A 9579-nucleotide genomic window follows, 5' to 3' on the forward strand; every position below is an offset into this window, starting at 1 on the left:
ACAGCCAGAGCTCGCTTTCAAGGTAGTCTCTTCAGATCCCTTCCCTACCCTAACCACAGTGTGGGCTCTGGCCCCACCCTTACTCTCTACACCACCATTCCACATTATGGTCTTCCTGTCCCTCTCTGTGTCCCAGGACTGCCTATGACCAACCCCACCCAACAACAAGCTGTTGAACCAGGTGCCATCAGGGGTAGAAATGACCAGAGATGGCTAACTTGAAGATTTCACAGATAGTTAATGAGACTTCCTGACCAGTCAAATGACATAAGAGGAAGTCAGTGAGTTCTAACCTCAAGGGCAAATCCTACGGTACACTGGCTGTCAAATTCAGCTGTACACTGGAGCTACCTGGGAGCTGTACATAGTACTGACCGCTGGACCACCCACTGGCCCTGGGCTGATGGAATGTCTCTGGGCTAAGACGGGACACTGGGGTTTGTAAATTACCAGTTGAGTATAATATAAAGCAAACTTTGGAGACATTGCTTTTTTCCCCACATGAAGAACTGTGTGCATACACATGCAGAAGTACATGAATCTGCAGCATAAGGCTCCTTGAGATCCATAGATTAAAAGCACTGCAGTGACCAGCACCCTAGCTAGGAACACCACCAGCCCCCTGGAATCCTCCTATTTCCACCTTCCCAGGTGATCACAGCCCTGCCATCCAAGCATGGAGGAGTCCTCCCTGCTGAGAGACATCAATGTGGAGAATGGAGAGGCCTGGATGAGGCCCTATTGAAGGGAGGATGGGATCTGCGGAGTAGACCAGAGAGAGGAAAGATGGGAAAGGGAGGGAAGCTGGTGAGGGCAGGGCAGCAGCATCACTGGAAAAGAGGCCCCAGGAGGAAATGCTACAGACTCTCAGCTGAAGACACCCGTGCGGGCCTGAGGAGTTTTCAAGCACGCCTTCCTTGCCTATGTGTGAGCTTCATGTTCAATAGACACTTTACAATTCTTTTTTTTTTTTTTTTTTTTTTTTGATTCCGAGAACCACTACAGTGCTGGACTTGGATGAGTTGAGTGGTAAATGACATGCAGGGACCCGCATGCAACAAACAGTTTTACTGATGGCACAAAGGCTTCAAAGTGAAACTGTGTCTGCCAGTTATTACAAGTCATTGTGCAGCACTCTAGTTCAAACAGGGACAGCCACAAATTCCTCACTGGGAACACACTTTACTGCCACAAGTGGAAGCTGCTTGGATGAACTGCTTCACTTCTGAACTTCTAAGCTCTCCTATAAGAGAACCCTTGTAGCTCCGATCACCAACGTTAAAGAGGAAAGCTGCTCTTTGAAGAAAATCCATTTGCCAATGTTTCACTGAAATCAATGGTTCCCCCTTACTCAGAAAACAAACTGGAAATGCAGGAGCCTTCATGCAGGGAATCTGAATTTCCAATGGAACAGATGCTTCAGAGAGAAACTGAGAGTGCTGGCTCTGAGAAGCGGTTCCACTTCATGCAGCTTCAACCAGAAACAAACCTCAATATGCTTACAGAGAACAAGACCGTTCCTTCAATTGGAAGCTGCCTGCACAAAATGCTTCTGTTATGCACTTCCAAGCTTTTCTCAGCCAGCATGTTCAGACGACGTTTACACCCAAAGGGCAAATTGTGCTACCCAGAGATCCCTTGGGACATCACCAATATTCACGTGGAACATTGGACGGTTGACAAGATTAATGGCCCAGAGTTTCATTGAAATATTTTTCTCAATTTTTTTTTCTGAAAACTTACTGGAAATGAAGGTGCCCATGAGCAACAAACTCTGCTTTATACAAGACACAGAAACTTCTAAGTAACGCCCGTGACTGCTGGCTCTCAGAAGGGGTTCCAATTCCTACTAGTTCAACCAAGCCCAAATCCCAATGTGCTCTCTAGGAACACTTTTACATCCTGCAATTGAAGCTGTTGCACACCTGCTTCTCTTCTGCACTTCACACTCTTCTCACCGAGCACATTCAGAGAGCAGTGCAGGCTCAATATCCGAAGTGTGCTAGCAGGAGAGCCCTTGTACCTCAGAGCACTTGCTCAGATAGGAAGCAATGGGACTGCTGGGTGGATCAATTCCTCAAAGATTTTTTGGAATCCATTCCTCAAGCAGATTCTGAAAACTATCTTGAAATTGCATGAGCCTGTCTGCAATGATCTGTGCTTTACTGAGTGCATAGATGGTTCCAAGTGAAACGGTGCCATCAGCTCTGACAAGAAGTTCTGCTTCCTGCATGTTCAACCAGGGAAAAACCGCCACGTGTTCACTGAGAACAAAGCTTCTTCGTGCACAAAATTTTTCTGTTTGCCCCCTACAAATGCATCTCAGGATGCACATTCAGAACACATTTCCTGCAAAATCATGACAAAGTATCATTGCAAAAGTCCATTCTGGTCTAGCATCACCAACATTAATTAGGAAATGAATTGCACAGGTTTCATTGTATTCCCTTGGTCTCCTTCTTCTAAAAACTCATTGAAACTGCAAGTGCCTGACAGCAACCAACTTACCATTGACCAAGAGCACAGTTGTTTCCAATGGAAACTGTGCCTACTAGCTCTCAGAAGCCATTGGATTTAAGGCTACTTCAGCCAGGTACAAAGCTCAATGGGCACGATGAGAAAAATGTCATTTCCTAATATGGAAGCTGCTTGCCAAAATTCTTCTGTGCTGCACTTCCAAAATATTCTCAGGAAGCACACTCAGAGCACAGTTTCAGTCCATATGCAAAGAGTGCTAGCAAGAGAGCCCTTGGACCTAGGTTCAGCAACTGGAGGAGAACTGTGGGCCCACTGGGAAGAGCAATTCTGCAAGGTGGATTGAAATCCATTGCTCAATTGTTTGTCACAGAATTCACTTGAAATCCAAGTGCCTGCCTGCATTGAACTCGCACTGACCAATTGTACAGACGCTTCAGAGGGAAACTTCCACCTCTGAGAAGCGGTGGTTCTTCATGCCAGTTTAAGTAGTGACAAACCCCAATGTGCTCACTGAGAACAAAATGAGCTCCTGAATGTTGAAGCTGCTGAGAGACTGCTTTACTTTTGCACTCCCAAACTACTCTCAGCAAGCACATTCAGAGCCGAGGTCAGGCCCAAAATACAATGTTGGCTGACAAGAGAAGCCTTGCACCCAGGATCACCAATTTTGAGAAGGCAATGAGGACTGCTGAAAAGAACAGTTCCAGAAAATTCCATGGAAACCCACTCATCAGACCTTTCTGGAAACACTGGAAATGCAGGTTTCATGGAAGGCACTCTGTGTGACAGATGGCAAAGTTTGCCAAATGCAAACATGCCTACCAGCTCTGAGAAGCCGTTCTCATTCACACTGCTTCAACCAGGGAAAATCCCCATGTGCTCACTGAGAACAAGTTAGCTTGTGCCACTTGAAGCTGCTTCTACAAACAGTTTCACTTTTGCACTTCTAAGCTGTCCTCCTCAAGCCCTTTCAGAGCACAGTTCAGGCATGAAACACAAAGGGTGCCAGAAAGAGATCTCTTGAATCTAGCATCACCAACTTTCAGGGGAAAAGAGTACCAGCTGAGAAGATCAGTTCTCCAAAGTCTCACTGACATCCATTTGTCACACTTGTTTACAACATTCACTTGAAGTGCAGGTGCCCACATGAGTGAACTGTTTTTGATCAATGGCACAGAGCCTTCAATCTGAAAGCATGCCTGTCACCTGTAAGAAGCAGTTTTGCTTTCTTCTAGGTCACACAGAAAAAACAGCATGAGCCCACTTACAAGAAAGTTAATCAACAAAGCAAATTGAAACTGCTTGCAGCAAATGGCTTCCATTCTCCCACTCCCCAGCTATTTTCAGCAATCACATCCAGAGTCCAATTCCAGCCCAATATAAAATGTGTGCTCCCAAGGAAGCCTGTATAATTGACATCACCCAACTGAGAAGATCAGTTCTCCAAAGGTTCATTGAAATCCAAAACTCCTATTTTTTCATAAAACTCATTGAAAGGCAGGGGCCTCACCTGCAGCCATCAGTGGTTGAATGATGGCACAGAGGCTTCAATGTGAAACCATAAATGTCAATCATTACAAGTGCTTCTGACACACTCTAGTTCAACCAGGGACAACCCAAAGTGCTCAAGGAGAACAAACTTTGTTCCTGCAAGTGGAAGCAGCTTGCACGAATTGCTTCAGTCAGGAAATTCCAAGCTCTTCTCAGCAAGCACATTCAGAGCACAGTTCTGGCCCAATAGAAAAAGGATCCTAGCAAAAGGGTCTCACACCTACAATCACCTTCATAAGGTAGCATCCCATCTTCTGTGTGGAAGTGGGTTTCTTCTTGGCCCTTATGCTGTGGAGGAGACCACTAGGAGCTCAGCCTCATGCAGGACCATCTGACCTGGACATTTTGCAAACCCTATGAAGCTCTCACACATGCTCAAATGCTACAGGACTTTGCAGAATAGTCCAGGCAACAGTAGACATTCATTCATTGTCTAGAGTCTACAGATTCCTAGATGCATGGCATTCATTATCATCAAATGCACAATTTTGATCAAAAATCATATAGCTAGCTAGATAGATAGATCATTCCAATCTGAATCAAAAAAATCAGAAATATCCCCAAATCCAAAGAGTGGATCCCCATTGTGATGCTACCAGTGGAAAATTCCACAGCTGACCTCATGGGATGGTTCACAGTCAAAACACAGCTCCATGAAAAATATTACATGACATGACCTTCTGGTTATGTGGAAAGTGGCATGTGAAGTACACATGCATGTCTTCTTCAGACATGGGATTCATTTGCAAGACACCTTATGCAATTGAAAATACTCCAAAATGGGAGAAATCAGAACCACATCTCCAAAGTATTTCAGAAGAGACCAACTCCATCTGTGTATCTCTCAGTGAGTATGTGTGCTCTAGTGTGTGTGTGTGTGTGTGTGTGCTCTAGTGTGTGTTTGTGTGTGTGTGTGCTCTAGTGTGTGTTTGTGTGTCTTTGTGTTTGTACCATGATAGCCGATACTTCATTGCCCCCATTGGAAAACTGATTCAGATAATTCCATCTGCCAAACTCCTAAAAAACAAAGTTCTTGCTGATAGAATGAAATATTCCTTCCTGTTGGTTTGGATGTGTCCTTTAGGAATCACTGCTACATTTAGTATACTCAAATCATCACAGTAGATCAGGTAACAAAAACATATATATTTTAAAAGAATAATATATTAATGGAAACAACAAATACAGGATAGAGTAACAGCTGTGTTACTAAACAAGGTCAAGGACAATGGCAAACTATAGATTCAAACTTTGAAGAAAATAGTAATCAATGTAAATATTCCTGGGCTGCCTCAGCCCCGCCCAGGCACACAGCAGCAGAATGGTTTTGCAAGCATCCTCAGGAGGGCAGGAGCCTTCTTTGAAGGAGGAGAGGGAGGTTGAGGCTCGATCCACCCATCATTCTTTTGGGAGAGGCTCCTTTTCCTCAGCACGAAGTTGGGTTTTGTGTGAGGCTTCTTTGCATAAAATACGTTGGCCTGCGCTGGAATCCTCAGTTCTGGGGAGAGAGGGGTGTACAAAATAAGGTGGCTCAGGAGGTGCTCCCTAGGACACCCCAACATCTGAGAGCCTGTGCCAGAAAAGGCCAGAGCCACACACCTGAGAGCTCTCCAATTCAGCACCAATACCAACAAAGACAGCCTCCACAGTCCTCCCTGAGGAAGAACTAGGCAGAGCACTTCAACAGACCTAATGTCTGTTCCTACCGAAGGCTTTGGACTCCAGAACATTTCAGGTCCTCTTGCATCTGCCAAAGCACACCACTAGATTTACACCTGAAATCTCCCACAAAAGGCTCCTGTGCCGAAGATTCAGTCCCCACATGAGCCATCTTCATAGGTGGGTTTGGAGGGAAGCATTGGATGGTGAGTGCTCTAATGTCATCATGAAATTCTCATTCAAGATGAATACTCTACTGGGAGGTGGGAGGGACTGGAAGAAAGGTTGAGCATGGTTGGAGGAAGACCTAAACAGGGTTGCGCCCTGGGCAACAGTACCTTGTTCCTGTAGGATCCACTGAATCCTCATTCTCCAAGTAGAGGTCCTCCTTCTCTTCTCCGTCTTTCTCTCTCTCCCTCTCTCCCAGCCTCGTTCTCTCTCTCCCAGTCTATGCCTTTGTGGCAAGGGCTGAGGAGCTCTCCACTGCCACACACTAGAGCCTTATGGACAGCCTCAGTGCACAACCAAAGAGAAAGCTATGAAACCCAGAGAAAAGGCCTAGGATTCCTCCTCTGAGTTATTTTCCTCAAGTATGGCCACAGTGAGGACAGGCTGACCAGCATGGATACAACATTAGAGCCATGCTTCTGCATTGCTGGAGCCCACCTCCATGTGAACCAGGCTTCTGAGAATGGAGGCCACATCCCAAATGCTACCCTATTGAGAACAATGGTTCCAAAGACCAGCAAAGGGAATGCTTCCCTCCAACATGGTGTATGGTCCAGTGGTGCCATGACCCCAAGTGGGGGAATACAACAGCCCGCTTCTCCTTCCTCTGAACATGTGTTTCCTGTCGCCCTCCTCTAACCTAGAGCCTGTTCTCCATCCCTTCTGGGTTGGATGTGGAGATCTCTGCTATGAATTTCTAAGGCTACCAAGGCCCCAGATAGACTTCCTCTTCCATAGATTCTACTAACCTAACAGTAGGTTAAGATAGGAGACAAGTGATCCTAGAACTCATAGGGATGGTGGTCTTCAGCATACATAGGCTGGGATAATGGCTGCTGAGGTGTTTGGCTCACAAAAACCAACCAACCAACCAACCAACGAAAAAGCGCTGGCATTATTATCAGATGAGCTTTGTGGCTACGTGCTCAGGAAGCCCTCATCTGACTTTAGTTAGGAATCATAACCTGGCTATTGTGATCACTCCTTGGCAAGTGGACTCAGGTACAGAAGACCATGGAATTTATGCAAAGACAGATGATTCAAGCTGTCTCCCAGGCTGTGTTTTCTTCCCAATTACATCCTGTTACTGCTTGCTAGAATCCTGGCAATGCTCTGCCAAAGCAGTGGTTTTCTGGTCACACAGAAGGCTTTCAATCCTACTGCTTCAGTCCACAAAATGCCAGTTCCCTCTTTAGCCCATGCATTCCCATGTTCCTCTGAAACCACTCCTATCCCAGACCATGAAAGCATACTGCTCCTGGAAAGAGGCTTTCCTCCTCACTCCTCAAAGATGTCAGCTTTGGATGCCTGTTCATGTCCAGGGGAGGCACCTGGTGGGGAGCCACAATATCCACTGGGGTATACCATTGGACCTCGAGAACTTCCACCAGCAGAAGTGCAGTTGGCTTTGTGCACGAACCCAACACACCTGTTGGAGTGTTCTTGGGGGTCAGAGACTACTCTTTGGTGCTAAGAGTTGACCTGAGTCCACATCCTGACCCTTGCTCTCTGTCATCTGATTGTCCCACTTACTCTGACGGCGAGAGATGATTTGGCCCAGTTCATAATCCTCCGGGTTCTCCTGAGTAAGCAAGTGGCGCTCGAGGGCCCTGCGGATGACGACAGGAGCCCTATCGTGGCAGGTCACCTGGAGCAGCATGGGAGACAGGCCTTCAGGAAATGGGCCTTGAAGTGACTACTCAAGGACAGTGGGCAGGCGCATTCTGGAGGCACCTCCACTCTAAATACAAGGGCAACATCCAAGACCCTACTACCTGAGGCTGGCCTCCTGCTCATCGCGTGGGCTCTTCCCATAGGCTACTAGCCCAATCCTTGTACATTGGACTTCCTGGGCCTGCCATTGCTATTTGTGGAGCTGCACTCCTCTCGAAGTGAAAGGACCCCACTACCTGCATACAGATGCAATCTCATCCCACAAGTTGGGAGGAATGGGACAATAGCCTCCAAGATCCCAGGTCTGCCCGAGGATGCAGACGGCATTGGGAATGGCCTAGGCACAAAACCTAGAGGCTTTGGTCTGGATTGCCAGGGCCCAAATCAGACCCAGGAACATGACCACACACAGGAGTGCTGAAAGCCACGAGAGCTCCTGGCCTCCAGAGGCTCAGTGCTGGCTGGGGTGTAGGAGGGCACCTCATCCGGCAAGGGTGGTCATTGGGTTACCTGGACATTTAGTGTGCTTGCTCTACCTCCTTATCGACTCTGCAGAGAGACTCTCTCAGCTCCTTGTTCAAGGAACATGCAGAACCTCACACTGCTGTCCTCCTCCATAGACGTCAGCATCCCATACAGGGGAACCTGCAACCTAGGTCCTGTCCTATTCTCATCTGTCACCCATACCTGCCTCTGCCTTTCTGGACTGCATGCTGCCACCTGACACACAGACTCCCTCAGACATGGTGGTGGACAAGCTGCTGCTCTCCCTCATCTCAGCTCCAGCCCTTCACACTGACCTCTCCCTTCTTGATTCCCATCTATCCTCCTGATCATCCAGAAGCTCCAAATGCAAGAGGGCATGAGGAGTCCCTGGTATTGGACCAGTGTCTGCTCCCCACCCAGGTGTAAGCACCAGGGGACACCCCTGCTCCCAGGCTTACCAGGACCTTCTTGGCCTTCTTTGGACTTAATGTTTCTACGTGGACATGAATTAAGCAGGTGTCTCCCACCTGCTTGTGGGAAAGCGGCCTGGAGCACTTGCAGGTTGATTCTAAGAACTGTGGGAGATGGAACATCAGCAAACCCAGAAACAGAAAGCCACCCCAGCCTGTCAGTTGGCTCTATGGGCTTCTAGCCCATATGTCCAGGTGATGAGGCTTCTTATTTCCTCAGGTGGGAGTGGAATGGCAGCACAAGTACAGCTTGAATAAGGTAGGTGTTTACCTCCTTTCGCTTGACCTCGGGGCGTTTCTTCACGATGAAATATTTTATCGGCGGATTCATGGACTGAGACATGAGTGAGTAGTGAAGGACCTTGATGTCTGCAGAGCGAAGTGGAGAGAATTGTTAGGTGGCACTCAAGGATTATACCACAAAACACACACAACCCCTGAGAGTCTCCGCCAGGGCGAGCCTGCACCAGAATTGAGAACCCTCCTATCCAGCTACAGTGCCACCAAAGACTCCCTCAATGATTCTTCCCTGGAGAAGATGATGTACAGGATTCTAAACCAAAAGAGCACCTGGCAAAGGAAACAGCACCTTGGGCCCCAGAACTTCTCAGTGCAGGTTGGATCTGCCAAAGAGACACTGCTAGGCTTTGCATCAGGATTGGCAAAGGCTCCTGTGCTTAGGCCTTTCTCCCCAGGGCAGCCATGCTTACACATGGGCATTCAGGGAAGCGTTGGATGGTGGGTGAATTCATCCACTTGCCCTGGATGAATCCACTCATGGATGAATACGCAGAGGGGAGGTGGTATCCATCAGAGGTGTGTTGGGCATGGACATGGGAGGACTTCAGCAGGGTGGTACCCTGGAGAACTCTATTGTTTTCTAGGTTCGCTCTCCTTCCCCTTGTTTCTCATCATGAGCTGTCTGCTTGGTACTTGTATTCTGGTTCTTGTTCTACTTCTGGCTCTTCTTTCTGTCCTGCATCTTCTTGTAGTTCTTTCTGGGTCTTTTTCTTGTTCTTACATGATTCCTTCT

General features: G+C 47.5%; 1 long non-coding RNA gene across 1 annotated transcript; it reads right to left on the reverse strand.

Moving 5' to 3' along the window:
• Window positions 1–5466: 5466 nt before the first annotated feature.
• On the reverse strand, window positions 5467–8550 carry LOC144251548 (uncharacterized). The gene is made up of 3 exons (XR_013342686.1): window positions 8535–8550; window positions 7450–7564; window positions 5467–5527 (listed from the first exon to the last, which is right to left on the reverse strand). It is a non-coding gene; the product is annotated as an uncharacterized LOC144251548 (long non-coding RNA).
• Window positions 8551–9579: the final 1029 nt, after the last annotated feature.

This window comes from Urocitellus parryii, unplaced genomic scaffold (assembly GCF_045843805.1).
Source record: "Urocitellus parryii isolate mUroPar1 unplaced genomic scaffold, mUroPar1.hap1 Scaffold_105, whole genome shotgun sequence".
NCBI lineage: Eukaryota > Metazoa > Chordata > Mammalia > Rodentia > Sciuridae > Urocitellus > Urocitellus parryii.